The following is a 20,195-nucleotide window of genomic DNA, read 5'->3' on the forward strand; positions in this document are numbered from 1 at the left end:
CTTCACAGAGCCTGGAACTTATGGCAGAGGTAGGGCATAATGATGAGTCAAATATCAGTATAAAGCAATACGTAATAAGTGGTTTAAAAAAGAGTTGTGCAAACGATAGTATTTTTTAAAATTTATTTAATTTTATGGTGACATTGGTTAACAAAATCCAGTAAGTTTCAGCTGTATACTTTAACAGTAAGGCATATATATGTTTACACTGTGTGTTCACCTCCCATAGTTAGATTTCTCTCTGTCGCCACATATTTGACTCCCTTTACTCCATCTACCTCCCTCCTCCCGCCACTCTCCACCCTCTGGTAACCACTAGTCTATTGTCCATGACCACGAATCTCTGTTTGTCCTGTTCATTTGTTGCTTTTAGGTTTATATTCCACATATAAGTGATATCACGTGGTTTTCAACTTTTCCTGTCTGGCTTATTTCACTTAGCATGATTATCTCAAGGTCCATCCATGTTGTTGCAAATGGTGGTATTTCATCTCTTCTTATGGCTGAGTAATATTCCATTGTATATATGTACCACAGCTTCTTTAGCCAATCATCTATCATAGGACACTTCAGTTGCTTCCATGTCCTGGCCACTGTGAATAATGCTGCTATGAACATCAGTATGCAAATATCTTTTGGGATATGGGTTTTCAAGTCTTTGGGGTAAATACCTAGTAGAGGGATTGCTAGATCATATGGTAGATCAATTCTTAGTTTTTTGAGGAACCCCATATTGTTTTCCATAGTGGCTGTAGCAACTTGCAGTCCCACCAGCAGTGTATGAGGGTTCCTTTTTCTCTGCAGCCTCTCCAACATTTGTTATTACTTGTCCTATTGATTATAGTAGCTCTTCTAACAGGTGTAAGATCATATCTCATTGTGGTTTTGATTTCCTTTTCCCTAATAGCTAGCAATGTTGAGCATCCTTTCATATGTTTGTTGGCCATTTGTATGTCTTCTTGGGAGAAATATCTGTTCAGGTCCTCTGTCCATTTTTTAATTGGATCATTTACTTTTTTGTTGTTGTTATTGAGTTGTATGAGTTCTTTGTATGTTTTGGATATTAGGCCCTTATCGGAGGCATTGCTTGCAAATATATTTTCCCATTCAGATGGTTGTCTCTTTACCTTACTGACAGTTTCTTTTGCTGTGCAGAGGCTTTTTAGTTTGATGTAGTCCCATTCATTTATTTTTGTTTTTACTTCCCTTGCCTTTGAGATCAAATTCATAAAATCCTCTTAAGTCCAAGGTCCATGAGTTTAGTTCCTATGTTTTCTTCTTTGTAATTTATTGTTTCAGGTCTTATATTCAGGTCCTTAATCCATTCTGAGTTAATTTTGGCATGTGGTGATAGACAACAGTCTAGTTTCATTCTTTTGCAAGTGGCTTTCAATTTTCCAGCACCATTTATTGAAGAGGCTTTCCTTTCTCCACTGTATGTGTTTGACTCTTTTGTAGAAAATTATTTGCCCATATAAACATGGGTTTACTTCTGGGCTCTCGATTCTGTTCCACTGGTCTGTGTGTTTTTCTGCCAATACCATCCCGTATTGATTACTGACGCTTTGTAGTGTAATTTGAAGTTGCTCGGAGTGATGCCTCCAGCCTTGCTCTTTTGTCTCAGGATGGCTTTCGCAATATGAAAAGAATTTAGATGCTGGAAAAGCAATAAATAAGCTTGCGATGGAATGCCTTGAGGGTGCAAGGGAATGGGCAGAAAAGAAGTGAAGAGCTCTGCAGGCAGAAAGATCTGTGTAAAGAAACAACCAGAGGGGAAAAAGACAATCGTAGGTAACTGTATTGTAGAATAGTCTGGCTGAAGCAATGATTCTTATATAGCTGGGGGAGAGGGGCATGGTAAAAGGTAGGGAGGCCTCATCTTATAAGAAATAAAGTACTGAAGACTGTTGAAGATTAATTCAATAGAAACAGACCACCTCTCTTTCTAAGTATGAAAGCCGTCACAGCTACCGACACAAGAGCCTGGACTTGGTTCGTGTGTGAAATAATAAGCTTTCTGTTGATCAATGCAGTGTAAAATGAAAGGAGAGAAACTGGAGAGGAGAAGACTGGGTCACAGGAAATACAGGCATTGTACTGATAAAGTCAGGTTTGCATTTTAGATATCTTACTACATTTGCTACGTGACGAATGGATTTAATAAGGATGAGACTGGAAGGAACCCAGGTAGAAGGCCATTGCGAAACCCCAGGCAAGAGCTCATGAGGGCCTGTGTAATGATGACAAGAATAGAGAGAAGGAAATGGGTTCAAGGAATATTTAGGGCAATATCATGAGGACTAGGTGATTATCACTGACTGGCAGGAGTGGCGAGAAAGATTCTAGAATGACTCCCAGGGTTCCAGCCTGAGGGGACAAGGTGGTGAGCAGAACCATTAACCAGGATACAAGAAGGTATGCAACTTTAGGAAAGGAAGATGATGGTTCAGTGTCGAACACGGTATAAATCAAGACTCTTCAGGTGCGAGTCATGGAAACCCATGTCAAACCACCTGCGGCGCCCTCACAGGTTCATAAGATCAGATGATGGGAAGGCGGGGGTAGCAAAGACTTCACAGCTAAATTCTAAAATCATCAGGACTTTCTCTCCTCCCTTGTCTCTCTTTCCTTCTTCATGTTCTCCCTTCTCCACCTAGCTTCCGCCTGCACTGAGGGCTCATTCACTCAGAGCGCACAAAGGGGCAAGGGATATTTCTGCCAGCAGTTCTTGGATCTAAGATGGAAGAGAGTGACACCTTCCACTGCCGTGTTGAAATATTCCAGGAAAGAGGCCCCAAGGAATTTAAAAACAACAACAACAAAAAAGGAATGAGATAGTCTAAATCCCTGCTCTTGAGGAATTATAGTTATAAAGGCACAGACGCTTGAGATCATCTCCAGTACCTCTAGAGGGCTGACCATGATCTAGGCGCATCATAAGAGTTCGTTAAATCAAAGGATAATTAACAGGAACGTTACATAAGATCATTTGACATTTATGAAGTACTTCGGTTGCATACGTTTTTGCCTATTACGTAGACTAGAGCTAGGCAGTCCTCCATCCCCGCCCAAACTCATGTGCCAAAGTGTAACGTGTAGGCTGAATTTTTTGAGAGAGGTGCCCATTTCTTCAGCCATGCCTAGGAGAGCTCCTTCTGGCTACAAGAGTCAATGACTAGAACACACACTATGCCTCCCATCGAAACTTCCNGCAACTGACCCCCATTATTACCAACCATACTCCCATACTCCAGAAGCCTCAGAGCCCTACAGACTGCTTATAAACACCACAAAAGAAACTTTAAACTATCACAGTAAAGGTTGTCTTTTCTTTTTAATTCTATTGAGTTCCTCTGAAGGCAAAGACTGAATAGGCACCCTTAACAGTTATAATAATAAACACAAAGGTTAAGATCAGCTTCCAAACCTTATACAGTGTGTCTTCAGTGTTACAGCACATGATACTTTTATACCTTTTGTCTAAACCTCAATATATTTTTTTTCAGTTATGCTCTAACTTTATTTTGCTTAGGCTGTCAGTAACATTTATTCAGAGCTACCTTATTATGCATGTTGCTATATTATTATGCATGTTAACATTATACACCAAGGGATGTATAAAAGAAGCCAAATTTCCCCAGGACACAATAGAGAGAGTGACAAAAACAATAATTATTTGCTAAATCCAGATCAGACCCCTCCATTGCAATCTCTGGATCCCAGTTCCCTTGAACCTCATTCTGATCCTACAAGACCCCACACAGATTCATAAACGGCTATGATCATTCTTTCTCCTGCTTTACATTGGCTTCCAGTTCTTTCGTCATTTCATAATAGTTCTCCCTTTCCCTGCCACTGCTACTGTCACACATCCCGTTATCATCAGGTTGTGGCCAAGGCTATAGCTACACATTTATTTTGTTCCAACTGAACAGCGGAATTTCTCTGTCTCTCTGTCTCTCTGCCTGTCTCTCTCTATNCGCCACCACTGAGATTTGCCAGCAACTGACCCCCATTATTACCAACCATACTCCCATACACCCTTAACAGTTATAATAATAAACACAAAGGTTAAGATCAGCTTCCAAACCTTATACAGTGTGTCTTCAGTGTTACAGCACATGATACTTTTATACCTTTTGTCTAAATCTCAATATATTTTTTTTCAGTTATGCTCTAACTTTATTTTGCTTAGGCTGTCAGTAACATTTATTCAGAGCTACCTTATTATGCATGTTGCTATATTATTATGCATGTTAACATTATACACCAAGGGATGTATAAAAGAAGCCAAATTTCCCCAGGACACAATAGAAAGAGTGACAAAAACAATAATTATTTGCTAAATCCAGATCAGACCCCTCCATTGCAATCTCTGGATCCCAGTTCCCTTGAACCTCGTTCTGATCCTACAAGACCCCACACAGATTCATAAACGGCTACGATCATTCTTTCTCCTGCTTTACATTGGCTTCCAGTTCTTTCGTCATTTCATAATAGTTCTCCCTTTCCCTGCCACTGCTACTGTCACACATCCCGTTATCATCAGGTTGTGGCCAAGGCTATAGCTACACATTTATTTTGTTCCAACTGAACAGTGGAATTTCTCTGTCTCTCTGTCTCTCTGTCTCTCTGTCTCTCTGCCTGTCTCTCTCTGTCTCTCTCTTCTCTCTCTCTTGCTCTCTCTCTCTCACACACACACACACACACACACACACACACAAGACTCTATTTCTAGGCCACAAGATAACACTACCCCTGGACTCCATTGCATAGAGAACTCTAAAGATACAGTAGAAACTACCTTAACAATATAACATTGTTAAAATCTCTAGAGGTTGGGCCCAAAGACCTTCTGGAAAACCTCACCCTTCCATCCCTGAGCCTTCTGCCCTTCCTGCCCTGCCTATGGTCCTTGCACCAAGTTCACGAGCACCCTCTCCCTGCTCAGGTCTGTTATTTCCCTCTTGAGTGCTCACTCTACCGGGGCTCTTGGTTTTTCTAACAGCTTAGCAGTCCCGGGGCTGGAGTTGGGGTAGAGTTGTCCAAGCGCCTCAAAGGCCACATTTCTGGATTCACAGCAGACAAACAGTTTAGGTCTGTGCCCTTGGGACTCCCTCCACACAATTTATAGTCAGTTGTTTACAACTCAGAGCCATTTTCCTAAGGAAACAAGCTTAAAATGAATAGGTAGGTAACCAGGAGAACCTACAAAAGTCCGTTTGAATCACATACCTCATCTGGAGTTCTAAACGTACTCTAGAACCTACCTAACAGTACATTATGGTTTCTATGGCGTTTATGGGAAAATGAGTTCTGAGTTCCAGGCCTGAGCAAACCTCTGCCTCCGCCATCAGCAGGAACAGCCTACTTTCACCTTCTACAGCCTGCCAACTCAATGGTAGGGAAACTCAAAGCCTGGGGTTTTATTTTTAAGAAAGGAATGGGAGAGGGGAAGGGTGTGACTCTGGGAGGTGAAACCAGGATTTCGAGGGAGGAGAGTTCAGAAGGGTTGGGGCTGGAAGAGCACAGCTGACTTCAGGTTTTAGGGTTTTCCAGAGACTGGGCTGCTCTCCTGAGCTTCAACTCAGCAGTCAAGGCTGGTTTACACTACGACATTACTGCTGCAGATGACAACAGAGTTAGGGGCTCCAGTGAAAGAGGGGCTGGGGACTAAGGAGAACATGTAGGTAGGCTTCTATGTGAGGTCAAACAAGTTTAAAAAAAAAAACTCTAAGAAGTTAAAAAAATTTTTTTTAAACCTGAACCTAGATCATTATTGCAATCAGTACTGTGGTAGTTAATGAGGTCAAATCAAATTTAATACATTATATCACGGCCTTCTGAAATACACAGCTCAGAAATACTTAGTGTTTGTCAATCCCATTGGACATGGCCCTTTTGTAGACTTGAGAGAATGCTTGACTTTTGTCTATGTCCAATCTCTCTCTCTTATTTGCATTTTAATTCTTGGCTTGTGTAGAGTCAGGGTAAATTTACTTACAAATTAAAAAAAACAAAAGTGTGGTGAAAATAAGTATGAGCCCTTATTTTACTTTATAGGATCTATTCAGAAATGTCAAGAAAAAAAAGTTTTCCTAGATAGTAGAGTAGGGGAAAGGGGAAAGTTTTCTTTATTTTTAATAACTTGTTCAGAGGCTCAAAAAAGTAATTTTTAAATGACAAAAGTAGTATGAAAGTGTTTCTTTTCATCGCCCATGAGTGGATTTAAATAAGGGTTGTTTTCTTTTATCTAAGTCCACTCTCTTATACTACACTTTAGATATTATGATGTCAAATTACTTTCACATGACCACATACCATAAGTGAAAAGAGAGAAAAGATGATTTAGAAAGTTTACCAGATTCAGGAAAGGAACCAATGGGCTATTTTAAGTGCCATAATCCTACTAGTTTGGGTAATGAATTAACAAATTGAATACTTTTGTGTTAACTACTTAGATTCAACAATATTTTCTGAGACTATTATGTGCTAAACAATGTAATATATGACATAGGGATATACACACAGAAGTACACTGCATGATCCCATCAGTTGCAGACTTTACAAGTCTTTATTCAATTTACATGTATAAAAAAGTAGAGAACTCTGGCATGTAAACCAACTCCCAAACCAAGAGCCTCTTGCTGTCTGAAATGAGTGAAGGGGTGGGAACCAAGGTGAACTGCAAGAAATGGTTATAATTTGAATAGATCGAAAGGTCACTTTGGATGTTGGAGATTAGGAAGTAGGGTTAAGCTTAGTCCTTTTAAGAGACTGTGAAGAAACTGGCCTGGTTGAACCTGGGGGTTGTTTGGAACAATCAGGTTTGGGGACAATAATCCTGCTGGTGATGTGGTGGTTCATAGGAAGAAAATCCATCAATTATGAGGTCACTTCAGTCTTCTAAAGGAGAGTCAGCAGTACTGTGGTGGCATGAAAATGAAAAGGAAGAGAGATTTAAAGGCATTTCACTAGAAATACAGATATAATGTGTGGCTCATTAGACTAAGTAGGAGACAACTTGCTTCCCTTTTAAAATTTTGATCTTCATTCTTCTCTCTTCTCTTGAGCCATTTCCTGTACATCTTTCTCGTTTGTTTTATTCTGGAATATTTTTGAAATACAGAAAAATATAAAGAAGGTATTTAAAAACATCTATACTCTTACCGCTCAGAGATGATTTCAGAGAACGTTTGGATGTATTTTTTTCCAATCTTGATCAATGCATGCGGGCATGATTATTAAACAGGATGGATTAGGTGGAGTACAAAGATGAAGCAGCTTGATCTTTTTCCCCCACTACTTACTGCCTTCAAGCTTGCTTCATCAGCTCTCCACTCTCTGCCCTTAGCCATGACCCAGGCAGAGGCCCTAGCTCTCCTGTCACTTTCAGATAGTGGAATCATTTCTTGAGCAGGAATTTAAAAGTCCAGTTTGATTTAGAGCGAGCCAGTGCTTCCCTCTTCTCTGAGCCCAGGCCTTTCTATAACTCAAACATTTGGGACGAAGAAGGAAGCAATGGTCTGGTGTTTCATCCTCCTCGTCACACCTCACTCGACCTGTGGGAGATGCCACCTGCCTTTACTCCACAGGCGAAAGTGAAGCCTGCATCTCACTGCTGTCCTCTCTCTCTTTTCCGTATATACCACTGTGGACCACTCCAGTCAACTTTCCGCTTTCAGATACCTCCAGGGCAGCATCAGGCACAAGGGTCTATGCCAAAAAGCATACTCTACCCCCTATAAATTCACTATAAATAACCCTTTCTGAGAAATGTCTTATACAGACTAGTACTGGTGGAAATGATGATTACTAGGCTCCTTTTCTATTTTTTCCCCTCAATTTTATAGTAAATACTATGGGATGGTGTTTTTTATTTTTTATTTTTTAATTACAATTGACATGCGACATCATTTCAAGTGTACAGCATAGTGCTTAGACATTTATATAATTTACGAAGTGATCCCCCGATAAGTGCAGTCCCCACCTGGCACTAACATAGTTATTACCATATCATTGACTGTATTCCCTATGCTGTACTTTAATATCCTCGTGACTGTTTTCTGTGGGATGCCATCTTAAACCTTTTCCTGAGAATGAATGTAGGGTACTTGTTACCAATTATTCTCAGCTTTGGGCTTTTGTCAAAAGTTCAAGACAATAGAAAAAGTCTCACTTCACATCCTAATACATACATACATATGTAATACATATATACATATATACACATAAAATAATAATAGGGACCATAGCACCAAGCCAGATAAATGGCATGTCCTCAAAGAGGGAAGAGGGCAGCTAATCCAAAGGCAAGAGTGGGTTAGGGCACTGGGCAGACAAAACAAATGTCCATTAAAGGTTTTTCCTTAATACTTTCGTCTACTAGTTTGATGTTTCTTCATCCTGAAATCACGAAATTTTTCTCTCTGATTTCATTTTCTACGTTTGGCTTTATGTTCACCAAATTCCTTCATTCCTCCCTCCTGAATTTACTTCATTTCTACTGGTTTGGCCACAGCCAGTATGGTTAGTTCAGGGTCCTGTGTCTTTGTGTGAGATCTAATGAGCTCGTCATCCTGGTCCCTCACCTCCAACACACACAGGCTCCCCTTCCCTGATTCATCCTGCACACCAACACAAGACTGACATTCCCCAGAGACCACATCTGTCCCTTTAATGATGTCACTTTCTTCTTCACAAACTCTTATTGTAATCTCCCAGCCCCGCCCATTTACTACAGAGGAGATGACAACTAATGTGACAATGAAAATGTTATTTCATGCAGCCCTCACAATTTTGCTTGGTAGATATAATCTCCACTGCATAGGAAGAAAACTGAGGTTCAAAGAAGTTGTTAAATCATTAAATAGTATATTATTTATAGGTGGTAGACTTAATCTCTGGGACTTAATCTCTATTTGGCCTGAATCCTTATACAAGAAACCAACCTCCCAACAGTAGATGGGCCTCATAGTAGAGTCTAAATGCCTTAGCCTTTTTCATATTTCTGGACTTTGCTTTTCTCATTGCCATATATCTATCTCTCACTTTAATCAAACTTGTCTACTTGCCTCCCAATCCTACCACCTCTAGTCCCAAGCCTGCAAGCTTCTCCTTTTAGTGTTCACTTCCCCTGCATCTCTGCCTAACTTCCTCCATGAAGTCTTTCCTAATTACCTCGCAAAAATATTTCCTTTCAAAATGCTGAAAATATGCTTCTCTGAGATCCATTTAAGCACTAGATTATTGTCTTCTATGCCCACATATGTTTTAACTTTTGACCATCCCACCAACTAGATTATGAGCTTCTTGCAGTCAAGTACATGATTTATATTTCTTTATATTCCCATAAGCATAGTCCAAGCCTTATAAGAAGAAATTAGTCAATACTTATTGATCCATGTCTGTCTTCTACAACCCATACTAGGAGACATTATAATTCTTAAAGAGTTTTCTCCTCTTGGCAAAATATTAGTTCAATTTTAAGACTTTCAAATCTTTGAACTTTCCCATTAGGATTTATGATTTTCATGAGTGAAGATAATATCAATTGTAAAAATTGGAGACTGTAGATAAATATATTGGGAAATTTTCACTAGTATATATGTAGTTTACCTTCTAATAAACATGCAGAGGGAACTTACTAATACATTCCCGCATACAGGAGGTATTATTGATATGCCTTAAAAATAATTCATAGCATCTAAAGAATCAGGAAATTAATTTCAGAGAACATTCAACTTTTTATCCATTACTGTTCACTTTCTAGTAGATTTTATATTACTTGACATAAACAGAAGTTAATGGGAGACAAATGTTTTTAGAGAATGTGGAGAAATCATCTAAAGATTGTTTTATTTGAGGAGTTTAGAGCATCTGTTTCAACTGACATTGCTTTGCAAATTGCCTGAAAACTTTGGAGATGATAAATGTTTACCATTTGCATCCACATTGTTACTAACACAATAGCCTGTTAAATCCCCTGCCATGAATATTAACAGACTGCAGGCCATCCACATTATTTACAGAGGGGGAAACAGACATTATTCACAAATTTTAATTGCTCCTGTGGCACCAACAGTCTGAAAATGAAGCATAAAAAAAATGTAGCCTTGGGGAACTTTTGCTTTGCAAGGACTTTAGTGCATACCTGACCATCAGGACCAGATCCCGTATCACAATTACGCAGGGATCTGAATAAAATAATAGTCCTCGTGGACAGCTGGCATATTTTAAAACTCATTTTATCCACTGTAAACTCAACAGCTCCTACACATGAATCAAAATAATAAGGCAGAGAATGGATTGATACGAAAAGTGTATTTCATGCTCATCCTTAAGAGTTTTTCCCAGTCAAGGTTCAAATATTCCGCTAAAAGCTAGAAGAAATACTTCCATGTTCTCCTTATTTAGAGCAATTAACTCTCCAGTATTGCAAAATGAGCATCAAATTTGCTTCTAAAAGTTAAATTATTGTGAAATATGATTTTAAGAAAAAATTTTTTTAATTAATCTTATGAAAAAAATTAAGAAAAACAATGAAAGTATTAGGAGATTTTGCTTTGTTTTGTTTTTTCCAACTAGAAGTCAAATGTTTAGCAGAGAGATTTACAATTAAGGTCTGAGTAAGAGGAACCAGCCAATAGGGTGCCTGGAAAAATTTGACTGGTCTACCTCCCTGAAAGCTAAGACTTAGGGCATTGAAAAAGTGAAAAGGAGGACTAGCAGTAGGGATGGTGAGAAACACCAAATCAGAGAAGAGGCCTTTAAATTCAAGCCACATCAGAGGCCATCGAAGATCATAAAACCCTAGAAATATTGATCCCAGACTTGCTCTGCCTGTAGCTCTCCCTATTGGTGGCATCATCATCCTTCTGGTTGCTCAGGTCCAAACCTTGGAACTGGTCATGTCTTCAAAAATATGTCCTGAATCCTACGGCTCCTTATAACCCTCCTCCTAGTCATGCTTCCTACAGTAAAAAAATCTCAACGCCTTTGAAAATATCACTTCTTTGCTTCAAACTCTGCAATGGTGTCTCATTTTACACAGAGTAAATTAAAGCTAAAGTCATTGAAATGGCCTACAAAGCTCTGCATGATCTGCTCCCAACTTAGACCTTCGCTCTAGAAGTACCACTCTCTCTGGAACATTCTTCCCCCAGATTTCCACTTGGCTAACTCCTTAACCTCCAACCTCTGCTCAGACATTACCTTCTCCATTAAGCCTACCCTGACCATACTATTTAAAAGTATGTCATACCCTAGGCTTCTGTAGTCCACAACCTCCTCATCTGATCTTGTTTCTTTTTTTTTTTAATAGTATTATTACCTTCTAACATGCTGTATTTACTTATTACATGTTTATCTTGTGTATCCCTTTTATAGAATGTGTAAGTTCCATTGGAACAGAAATTTTTCTTTTGTTCACTGATATATTCCAGATACTTAGAACAGCACCTGGGACAGAGTAGAAGCTAAATAATTATCTATTGAATGAGTTAATCCAAATTTATCTGTGAAGAAAACTGAGGCACAATAGGATAAGTGATTTGTGAAACTGAAAAGTAGCAAATTCTCTTTGTTTGGTGCAAAGGGGTACATGTTTCCCACTGTCTCCAGAAGACATATTTTGTGGATTAGAACTTAGTGATAGAAATGCTGAGTTCTGAACTGATGAAACTCAAAAGTTAGAAAAACCAACATTTCACAATGATTAAATTTTAAAGACAGGTAGATTTTAGAAATTAAAAAAGTCATGTTGATGTCATACAAAATAAGGGCAGAAATTAAATATAATTACTTACATATTTATTGATCGAATTTCTTTACATACTTTATTATTTATTAAGCACAAGCTTAAAATGTATTCAAATCATGTTGTTTACTTCCAATGTATTATCAGATTTCCTTTTTTAACCTTATACCTTTTCTGTAGTCTATCAACTGTACTTATTTTAGATTCATTACAATATTTTTCTCTTTCCCTGTTTTCTACAGTTTGCATTTCATTTCCTTCTTTAGTTTTTCTAGTTTATCCATTTTTACTGTTTTATACATTTTATGTGGCATATACCATAGTTTATTCTTCTGTTTCAATCAGCTTAACTCTATATTTAGCCAATTAAATTTTTCTACCTTTCTCAACTTCTTGGTGCTTGACTATACTTTTTTATGATAACTACTCCTTTACATGGAGTCTTTTAAACTAGTTCCATATACATTTTGGAATCAATCCTGTCCTTTTAATGAAACCTGAAATTTTTCATTGAGATTGTCTTCTCCTTTGTTTATATTTGATAATTCCATGTAAGTAAATATTACTTCCTTTCCAATCTGTGTATCTTTTATTTATTTTCTTGCTTTATTGCTCTGGTTAAAACTCCCAGTGCTGTGTTGATTAAGAGTGAGTAAGAGCATACATCTCTGCCTTGTTCCCGATCTTAGGAGAAAAGTATTCAATCTTTTACCATTGAGTATAATGTTAGTGATAGGTTTTTTTGTGGATTTTCTGAGAGTTTTCCTAGTTTTCTGAGGGTTTTTATCATAAATCGGTATTGGACTGTGTGATATGCTTTTCCTGTATCAATTGACAGGATAATATACTTTTTCTTCTTTAGAATGTCGATTATGGTATATTTTATTTGTTGGCTTTTTACTTGAAATATATTTACAACATAAGTCACATATTTAAAGTGTACAATTCCATGGTTAATATATTCACTAGGTTTGAATCATCATCAATAACTTCAGAATATTTTCATCATCCCAAAAATAAAATCCTTACCCTTCAGCAGTTACTCGCTTTCTCCCCACTGCCTAGTCTCTGGTAGCCACTAATCTGCTTTCTGATTTTATATATTTGCCTATTCTGGATATTTATATAAATGGAATCATACAATTTGTGGCCTTTTGTGATTGATCTATTTCACTTAGCATGTTTTCAAGGTTCATCTTTGTTGTAAATATATAACAGTATGTCATTCTTTTTATGGCTGAACAATATTGCATAGTTGGATGTAACACATTTTGTTTATCCATTCAGCAGTAGATATTTGGGTTGTTTCCACTTTTTGACCATTATAAATACTGCCGCAATGAACATCCCTGTCCAAGGTTTTGTATAAACATCTGTTTTCCATTGATGGACTTTTAAATATTAAACCAATTTTAAATATATGAAAAAAAACCCACTTGATGGTAGTGCATGATTGATTCTTTTTATATATTGCTAGATTTGATTTTTTAATATTTTGTTGAGATTTCTGCGTCTATGTTCATTAGAGATTTTGGTCTGTAGTTTACTTTGTATTATCTTTGGTTTTAGTATCTGTGCTAGCCTCATGAAATGATTGCAAAGTATGCCCTTCTCTTCCATATTCCAAAAGACAGTGTATAAATTGATCTTAATTCCTATTTAAATATTTAGTATAATTCTCCAGTGAAACCATAAGGCTCTGGAGATTTATTTTTCAGGAGATTTTCCCTTATGAGTTCAATTTCTTTAATTGTTATAGGACTATTCAAATTGTCTATTTCATATTGCTTGAACTTTGGTAGTTTGTAGTTTTTGAGGAATCGGTCCATTTCTTCCATGCTGTCAAATTTATGAACATTAAGTTGTTTATAGTATTCTCCTTTTATACTTTAATAGCTGAAGGATCTGTAGTGCTAGTCCGTTTCATTGCTGATATTGGTGATTTGTGTCTTCTGTCTTAGTCTGTCAGTCTTGCTAAAGGTTTATCAATTTTATTGATTCTTCTTGAAGAATCAGTCTCTTGCATTGATTTTCTCTACTGTTTTCCTATTTTCATTATCATTTATTTCTGCTATTCATTTGTTCCTCTTTCTGCTTGTTTTGGATTTATTTTGCTCTTCGTTTTTTTTTTTTAAGATAGGAACTTAAATTATTGATTTAAGACCTTTCTTCTTTTCCAAATAAGCATTTTGTGATATAAACTACTCTCTGAGTTCTGCTTTGGCCATATCCTACAAATTTTGATGTTGTATTTTTATTTTCATTCAGTTTGATGTGTTTTTTTTTTATTTCCCCTGAGACTTCTTCATTGACCTATAAATTATTTAGAATTGTATTGTATAATTTCCAGGTATTTAGAGATTTTCTTGTTCCCTTTCTGTTATTGATTTCTAGTTTGATTATATTATGGTCAGAGAGCATACAGTATATGATTTCAATTCTTCTAAATTTGTTGAAATTTGTTTTAAAGTCCAGGATATGTTCCATGGCCACTTGAAAAGAATGTGTATTCTGCTGTTGTATGTTGCAATCTATAAATATCAATTAGATCTTGTTGGCTGATAGTATATTCAGTTCTATATTTTTGCTGATTTTCTAACAGTTCTATCAATTGCTGAGCAAGAGGTATTGGAGGCCCCAACTATATTTGTGGATTTGTCTATTTCTTCTACAAGCTGTATCATATTTTTTGTTCATGTTTGTTCATTTGTTTTCCATACATTTTGAAGTCCTGTTGTTTGGTGCATACACATTTAGGATTGCTAAGTCATCTTGGTGTATTGATCCTCCTGTAAATAAATATCAGGATCCATGCTACAAAGTGGGATAGTCCCAGGCAATGTGTAATCAGATCATATAGCAGTTCAATCTAAATATTATAAATGTGTAAAACAGTTTTTTGGGGTTTTTTAAAGTAGATTTTTTTTCCCAAAATCAGTTTTAGGTTCACAGCAAAAGTGAGCAGAAAGTACAGAGAGCTCCCTTACACGCCCTGACTCCACACTGGCATAGCCTTACTCACTACCAACAACCTGCAACAGAGTGGTACATTTGTCATAGTATATGAGCCTATGTTGACATATCATTATCACCTAAAGTCTATAGTTTACAGTAGGGTTCACTCTTGGTACTGTATACTTTATGAGCCTTGACAAATAAGTATGACATGTATCCACCATTATAGTTATATACAGAACAGTTTCAGTGCCCTAAAAATCCCCTGTGTACCACCTATTTATCCCTCCCTTACCCTTAATCCCTGGGAACCACTGATCATTTTACTGTTTCTTTTCAAACCAGAGATTTTTAACCAAGCATTTTACATTAGTTAAGGGTTAACTGCTGTAATAAACATACATAAAAATATATAATACTTCAAATTTGATAAAATATTTTTTCTCTCATATAAAGTCTAAAATAGGTATATCTGATTGGAGGGCACCTCTCCTCCATGTGGTGATTCAGGTTCTTTTCTTCTTATGGCTCTGCCATCTTTAACATCATGTTCATCTACACCACAGATGGGAAAGGAACGTGGAAGACGATGTGTAAGGGATTTTTAAGGGTCTGGAACTGGTGTGCACTTGGTGAAACTCAGTCTTATAGCTACTCCCAATTGCAATGGATGCCGGGAAATGCAGTCTAGCTGTGTACTCAAGAAGAAAAGGAAATGAGTTAGTGAACATCTAGCCTATCTGTATCACAAGTCTATGGAACCCAAAGGGAGCCATGGATAGACTTTATGAGGTTAATTAAGCATTCAGAAGATATACGCAAAATGTTGCCTTCATGTGCATTTTCCAAAGGGTTAGGAAAAAAGGACTAGCCCTGATTGTATTGATTAGAAAAGAAGTATATTGGAAGAAGTCAAATGTAAACTGAAACTGTAAAATTGGTAGAGGTGGGCAGGGTGGGGGTAGAAGGTGAGGACAATCTAGCCGAAAAAAAAAACAGAGGCCCAAAGATTACAAACTTTTGTAATCTTGGGAGATTACAAGCTTGTGTTTGAAAAATGGCCAAAAGCTTAGACTAGCTGAAGAATGGAGTTTATTTGGAAGAATATCTATTTAGTCAGTCAACAAGTACACACTGGCCATGGATAGACTTGCCAGGGACTATAGCAGGCACTGGCTTTATAAGGATGAAAACAGAGAAAGAGGTATAATTAAACAATAAGGTATGAAAAGTGTTTCTAGGGACATGTAGGGTGCAATGGAAACCTACTACAAAGACACCTAATCTTACCTAGAGAGTTAGGGACAACATCCCACAGAAAGTGATGTATAAACTGAGTCCCAAAGGACAAATGGAAATTAGCTAACCTAAGAGCGGGCAGGGAGAGTCATTTTCCAGGCCTGGAGGCATAAGAGTATGAAGAATATATGAATGGCTTCTCGGAGGCTTCTACGGCAGAGGCCAAGAGGGCAAGAGGAAGAATGGCATGAAATGAGGCTAAAGAGGTAAACAAGGTCCAGATATAGAAGATTTTATGTTAAGAAATTGGGACTTTATCCTAAGGACAACAAAAAGAGTTTCAAGCAGGGAAGTAGAAGGAGTAAATTCGAATTACAATCATTTGAAATGCAAAATGGAAAATGAATTGGAGGACAGGAATTGTTTGGTGGACGATTGTAATAGTTCATGGTCTGAATAATGTGGCCCAGACTATGGTAATGGTGATAAAGATGCAGAAAGATAGATAGATTTGAGAGTTGGAAGATGTGACCCACTGGATTTGGTCTTTACAGGCTACGTAGGTTAGAGAAGACAAGAGCGTCTATCAGACTTTTGGTCAAAGGAATTGAGAAGAGAGTGGCACTGTCCAATACTGAGCCCAAAAGCTGATTTTAACTGAAATTTCAGTTTGGGAAGCTGAGCTTAAATTGAGGTTGAATTTGAATTGCCAAGTGGAGATATCCATAAAACAATGGGATTTATGGGTCTGGAACTCAATGGAGAGATCAGGAATGACAATATAGATCTGGAAATTGTCAACAAAGTAGCAGAAATCTTGGGAACGAATAAGATTTTTAGGTGGAGAGTATGGAATAAACAGAAAGCAGCCTTGATAAATCCCCAAAGAGTAATAGACACACAGCCTGCAAAGGAGTCTGAGGCAAGGTCATGCAAGTAGGAAGAAAAGCAGAGAGAAGGCAAAGAGAGCGTTTTAAGGAGCAGTGGTGCCGTGATTGATAAGGGTAAAAAATACTCATTGGATTCAGTGGCAAGATGAAGATAATTCTAGTGAAGCAGCCGAAAAGCACTGCAGTGGTAAAGAACAGCAGACGGCTCTTGAAGCAGATGATTTGGAGTAGAGAATTAAGAGTGGTGAGGGGAGGGAGATGTGCTATCAAAGAAGAGTTTCTGTTTATTTTAAGAGATTTAAGCATGTTTATGTAACAATTTTGAGCACTTGGAAGAATGATTCCAGAGTGTGGAAAGCCTGGAATACTCGGTAGGAGACTTCGTTCTTAGGCAATTAGAACATGCCATTTTCCTAATTTCAAGTAGGAGCATGGCACGTTCATGCCCTAGGAAAACTTATCTTGGAGCTGGGGACTGTTGATTCCTGGGGACAGCCTATCCTAAAGAAACTCATCCTGCCTTGAAACAAAGCAGATGTTTAGTTTGGGGTTCTAGGTGAAGGTGTCAGTAGAATCTTTCACCACATTTTTGTGGCAGTCTTTAAGGGTTTGCTTCAAAATTATTCTTAATTATCTCAGTTTTCTTCCTAGGACAAACATATTTGTTAAGCTTTGTTTAGTTTGCAATTGTTCCAACCTTTATATCATTATAATCTAATTTAAAAAGCTAGTTCAGCAGTCAGCCCCGTTACTTGATAAAATCTAGCCAATTTATAGTTTTTTTGTCCTAAAATCCTTAAAGCAACTCTTTTGCCCCAGTATATCAACTTATGTCATAAACAGCAGTGTAGGAATAAAAGAGACACTCTATTCAAGTGCAAATTAATGTGTTATGTGGCTGGGGGAGGGTAGAAAGGATTAGGTTTGTTTAATGAATTTAAATGAAAGAATTCCAGTCATATATTTAGAGCAAATGTAAATCTTAAATTTACTTCATAAACAAGATTTAATACAAGACAATAAATACAGACCCAAAGGGGAAGCTGCATGAACATCATTATCTCCGGCCTTGTTCATAAATCGCAATATTGATCAAATATAAATTAATGCATGAATGTATACATTTATGTATGGGAACGTATGAAAACTCATTTATTATGTGAGAATGAAGCGGAAAGCAATTGTTATATTACGAACACCTAAATTAAGCCATTTAGCATTTTAAAAAAATCTTAGCTGAATGGATCTTATCTATATAAATCTATTTTTTTACATCTCCCCCTCTCAAAAGAAAAATGTCTATGAACTATCACTCCCACTATAGCTTTTGCTGTGGGCCCTTGCAAAGAAAACTTAAGACCAAGGGATGAGCATTAAATGACAATACTCATGAAAAGAGATGAAAAAAAGGAACTTCTGAGAGTTTCATTTGAAATTCTACTAACCATTTCCTCCCAATGACCAATGTATCCTGGGAGTGGCCACTGCACCTTTTATTTTACTTTCTTCCTTGAGATTTGTTTTGCTAGAAGGGCTACCCTTCAAATAATGGTTATTGTTTAAACATCCTAGACAATTTAGAAATATAAGACAGCAAGCATATCTGTATATTCTATAAGTAAATGTCTAATTATATAAGCTACTCGCTGGTACATTACAAAAGATTCAGTACCTTTATAAGACGCTGTGAAATGTCCTTGGGGCGGAGATATCACAAAAAAAGTGTAGTTGTAGTAAATCAGTGAAAATTGTGCCTAATTGGGAAGGTAGAAGAGAAAATGATCACTTTTCGGTAGAATTAATAGCAAGATTCCTTCTGTAAACCCCAAACTCAAACCCTAGGTCAGTGTTCTCAAGTCTGGCTTTTTAAAAACTTGTCCAGGTCCCCACTCCAGATCTACTAAATCCAAGTATCCAAAGTTTGCCTCTCCCTGGCTCTGTATTTTTTTTTTTTAAGTTCTTCATTCTGATGTACAGTCAAGGTTGAAATCACTGCTTCAGAGGCTACTGCTATAAATGAGTTGTTAAAGAAGCAACATACAGGGCTATACGAGGGATTCCTAGTAACAAGAAAGGTTTTAGTGTTCATAACAATTCTCTAGGCATTTGATTGGAGTAGAAAAGTTGTAGAATTGGGCACATGGTCCAAAGGCACAAAAAAACAGAAGACATACTTCAGCCTTCTCTTGGACTACTTACTGGCTTTGTAACATTCTAGGCAATTTAGAAATTGGTGTTCAATTAAAGTTCACTCATAAAAAACAAGTGTGAAGCAGCAAGATACAATAAATCCTATGTAGAAAGAATCCCAAGTTACGACTCAAAAATCAAGTCTCAAAGCTGATAGTAGTTATAGTACCTGATACATGGCTAATGTGAAGCGAACTGAATTGAGATATGCTGTGAGTGTAAGTGTAAAATACAATTTTCAAAGACAGCTGTAAAAACTGTAAGACATCAGTAATTTTATATCGATTGTAAAAATATTTTGAATTATTGCACTACTTAAAACTGTTTCTTTTTTTAAATGAGGTCACTAGAAACCTTAAAATTGCACTGTTGGTCGCATTATATCTCTATAGGACAATGCTAGTGGTGAGCACTAACCCGGGAAGATTACCTGCTATAACCTACCACCGGCGGGGGCGGAGGGGGTGAGATAGTCTAAGATGGAGGAATAAGCGATTTAAAAATAAACCCCTAAGAAAGGTAACTACTGTGTGCACCTAGACAAGAGCGTCTTGGAGGAAAAGACTGAATTTCCTTGAAACGTCTAAAGAACTGAAGTTCAGCGTTTAAGGCTCCTGATGTAAAATCAACCAGGCTTGCACTGGAAGCCCGGCCAGTTGGACATGGGAGGGCCCTGCCCCAAAGGAGGAGCATTCCCGGGTTCCGCAGGGAAGGCCCAGGAGCCACGCGACTCAGGAAACCACCCCCGCAGCTGGATAGCAGGACACCTCACTGGCCCCTCCTTCGACTCCCCTTAGGCCCTTACCCTGAAAGAGGGAAATCTCCTCAACCAGGGGAAACAACGCCCTCCGGCCCCTGTCTATGCTCCACTCCAAGGCCGCTCCCACACTGCGCTAAAAGACCCGACCCAGGTGGCAAGAGGGATGCGGGGAAAGGAAGAAACCCAGGTGTGCGCTTCAACTGTACGCGCCTGCGCAAAAACCCCTACTCGGTCACTAGTTTCAGCCTCTGCCGCTGCGCTTCGTCCCGCCCCCTTTTCTCCCGCCCCGCTGTGGTACGTCACAAAGAGTGACGTGTAAAGCGAACAATCACAGTCCCTCTCCTCGTGAGCCAGTAGGGGAAGGGGAGGGAGGGAGGAGGGAAAGGACGAAAGGAGCAGGCTG

The 20,195-nt window shown here is 38.0% G+C and overlaps 1 long non-coding RNA gene across 1 annotated transcript; it reads right to left on the reverse strand.

Moving 5' to 3' along the window:
- Positions 1-1,539: 1,539 nt before the first annotated feature.
- On the reverse strand, positions 1,540-20,160 carry LOC120585124 (uncharacterized). Its single transcript, XR_005648234.1, has 3 exons — positions 19,838-20,160; positions 18,515-18,596; positions 1,540-1,750 (listed from the first exon to the last, which is right to left on the reverse strand). It is a non-coding gene; the product is annotated as an uncharacterized LOC120585124 (long non-coding RNA).
- Between the last annotated feature and the right edge of the window lie 35 nt (positions 20,161-20,195).

The sequence above is a fragment of the Pteropus medius genome, unplaced genomic scaffold (genome assembly GCF_902729225.1).
Source record: "Pteropus medius unplaced genomic scaffold, Ma_sr-lr_union100, whole genome shotgun sequence".
In the NCBI taxonomy this organism is placed as follows: domain Eukaryota; kingdom Metazoa; phylum Chordata; class Mammalia; order Chiroptera; family Pteropodidae; genus Pteropus; species Pteropus medius.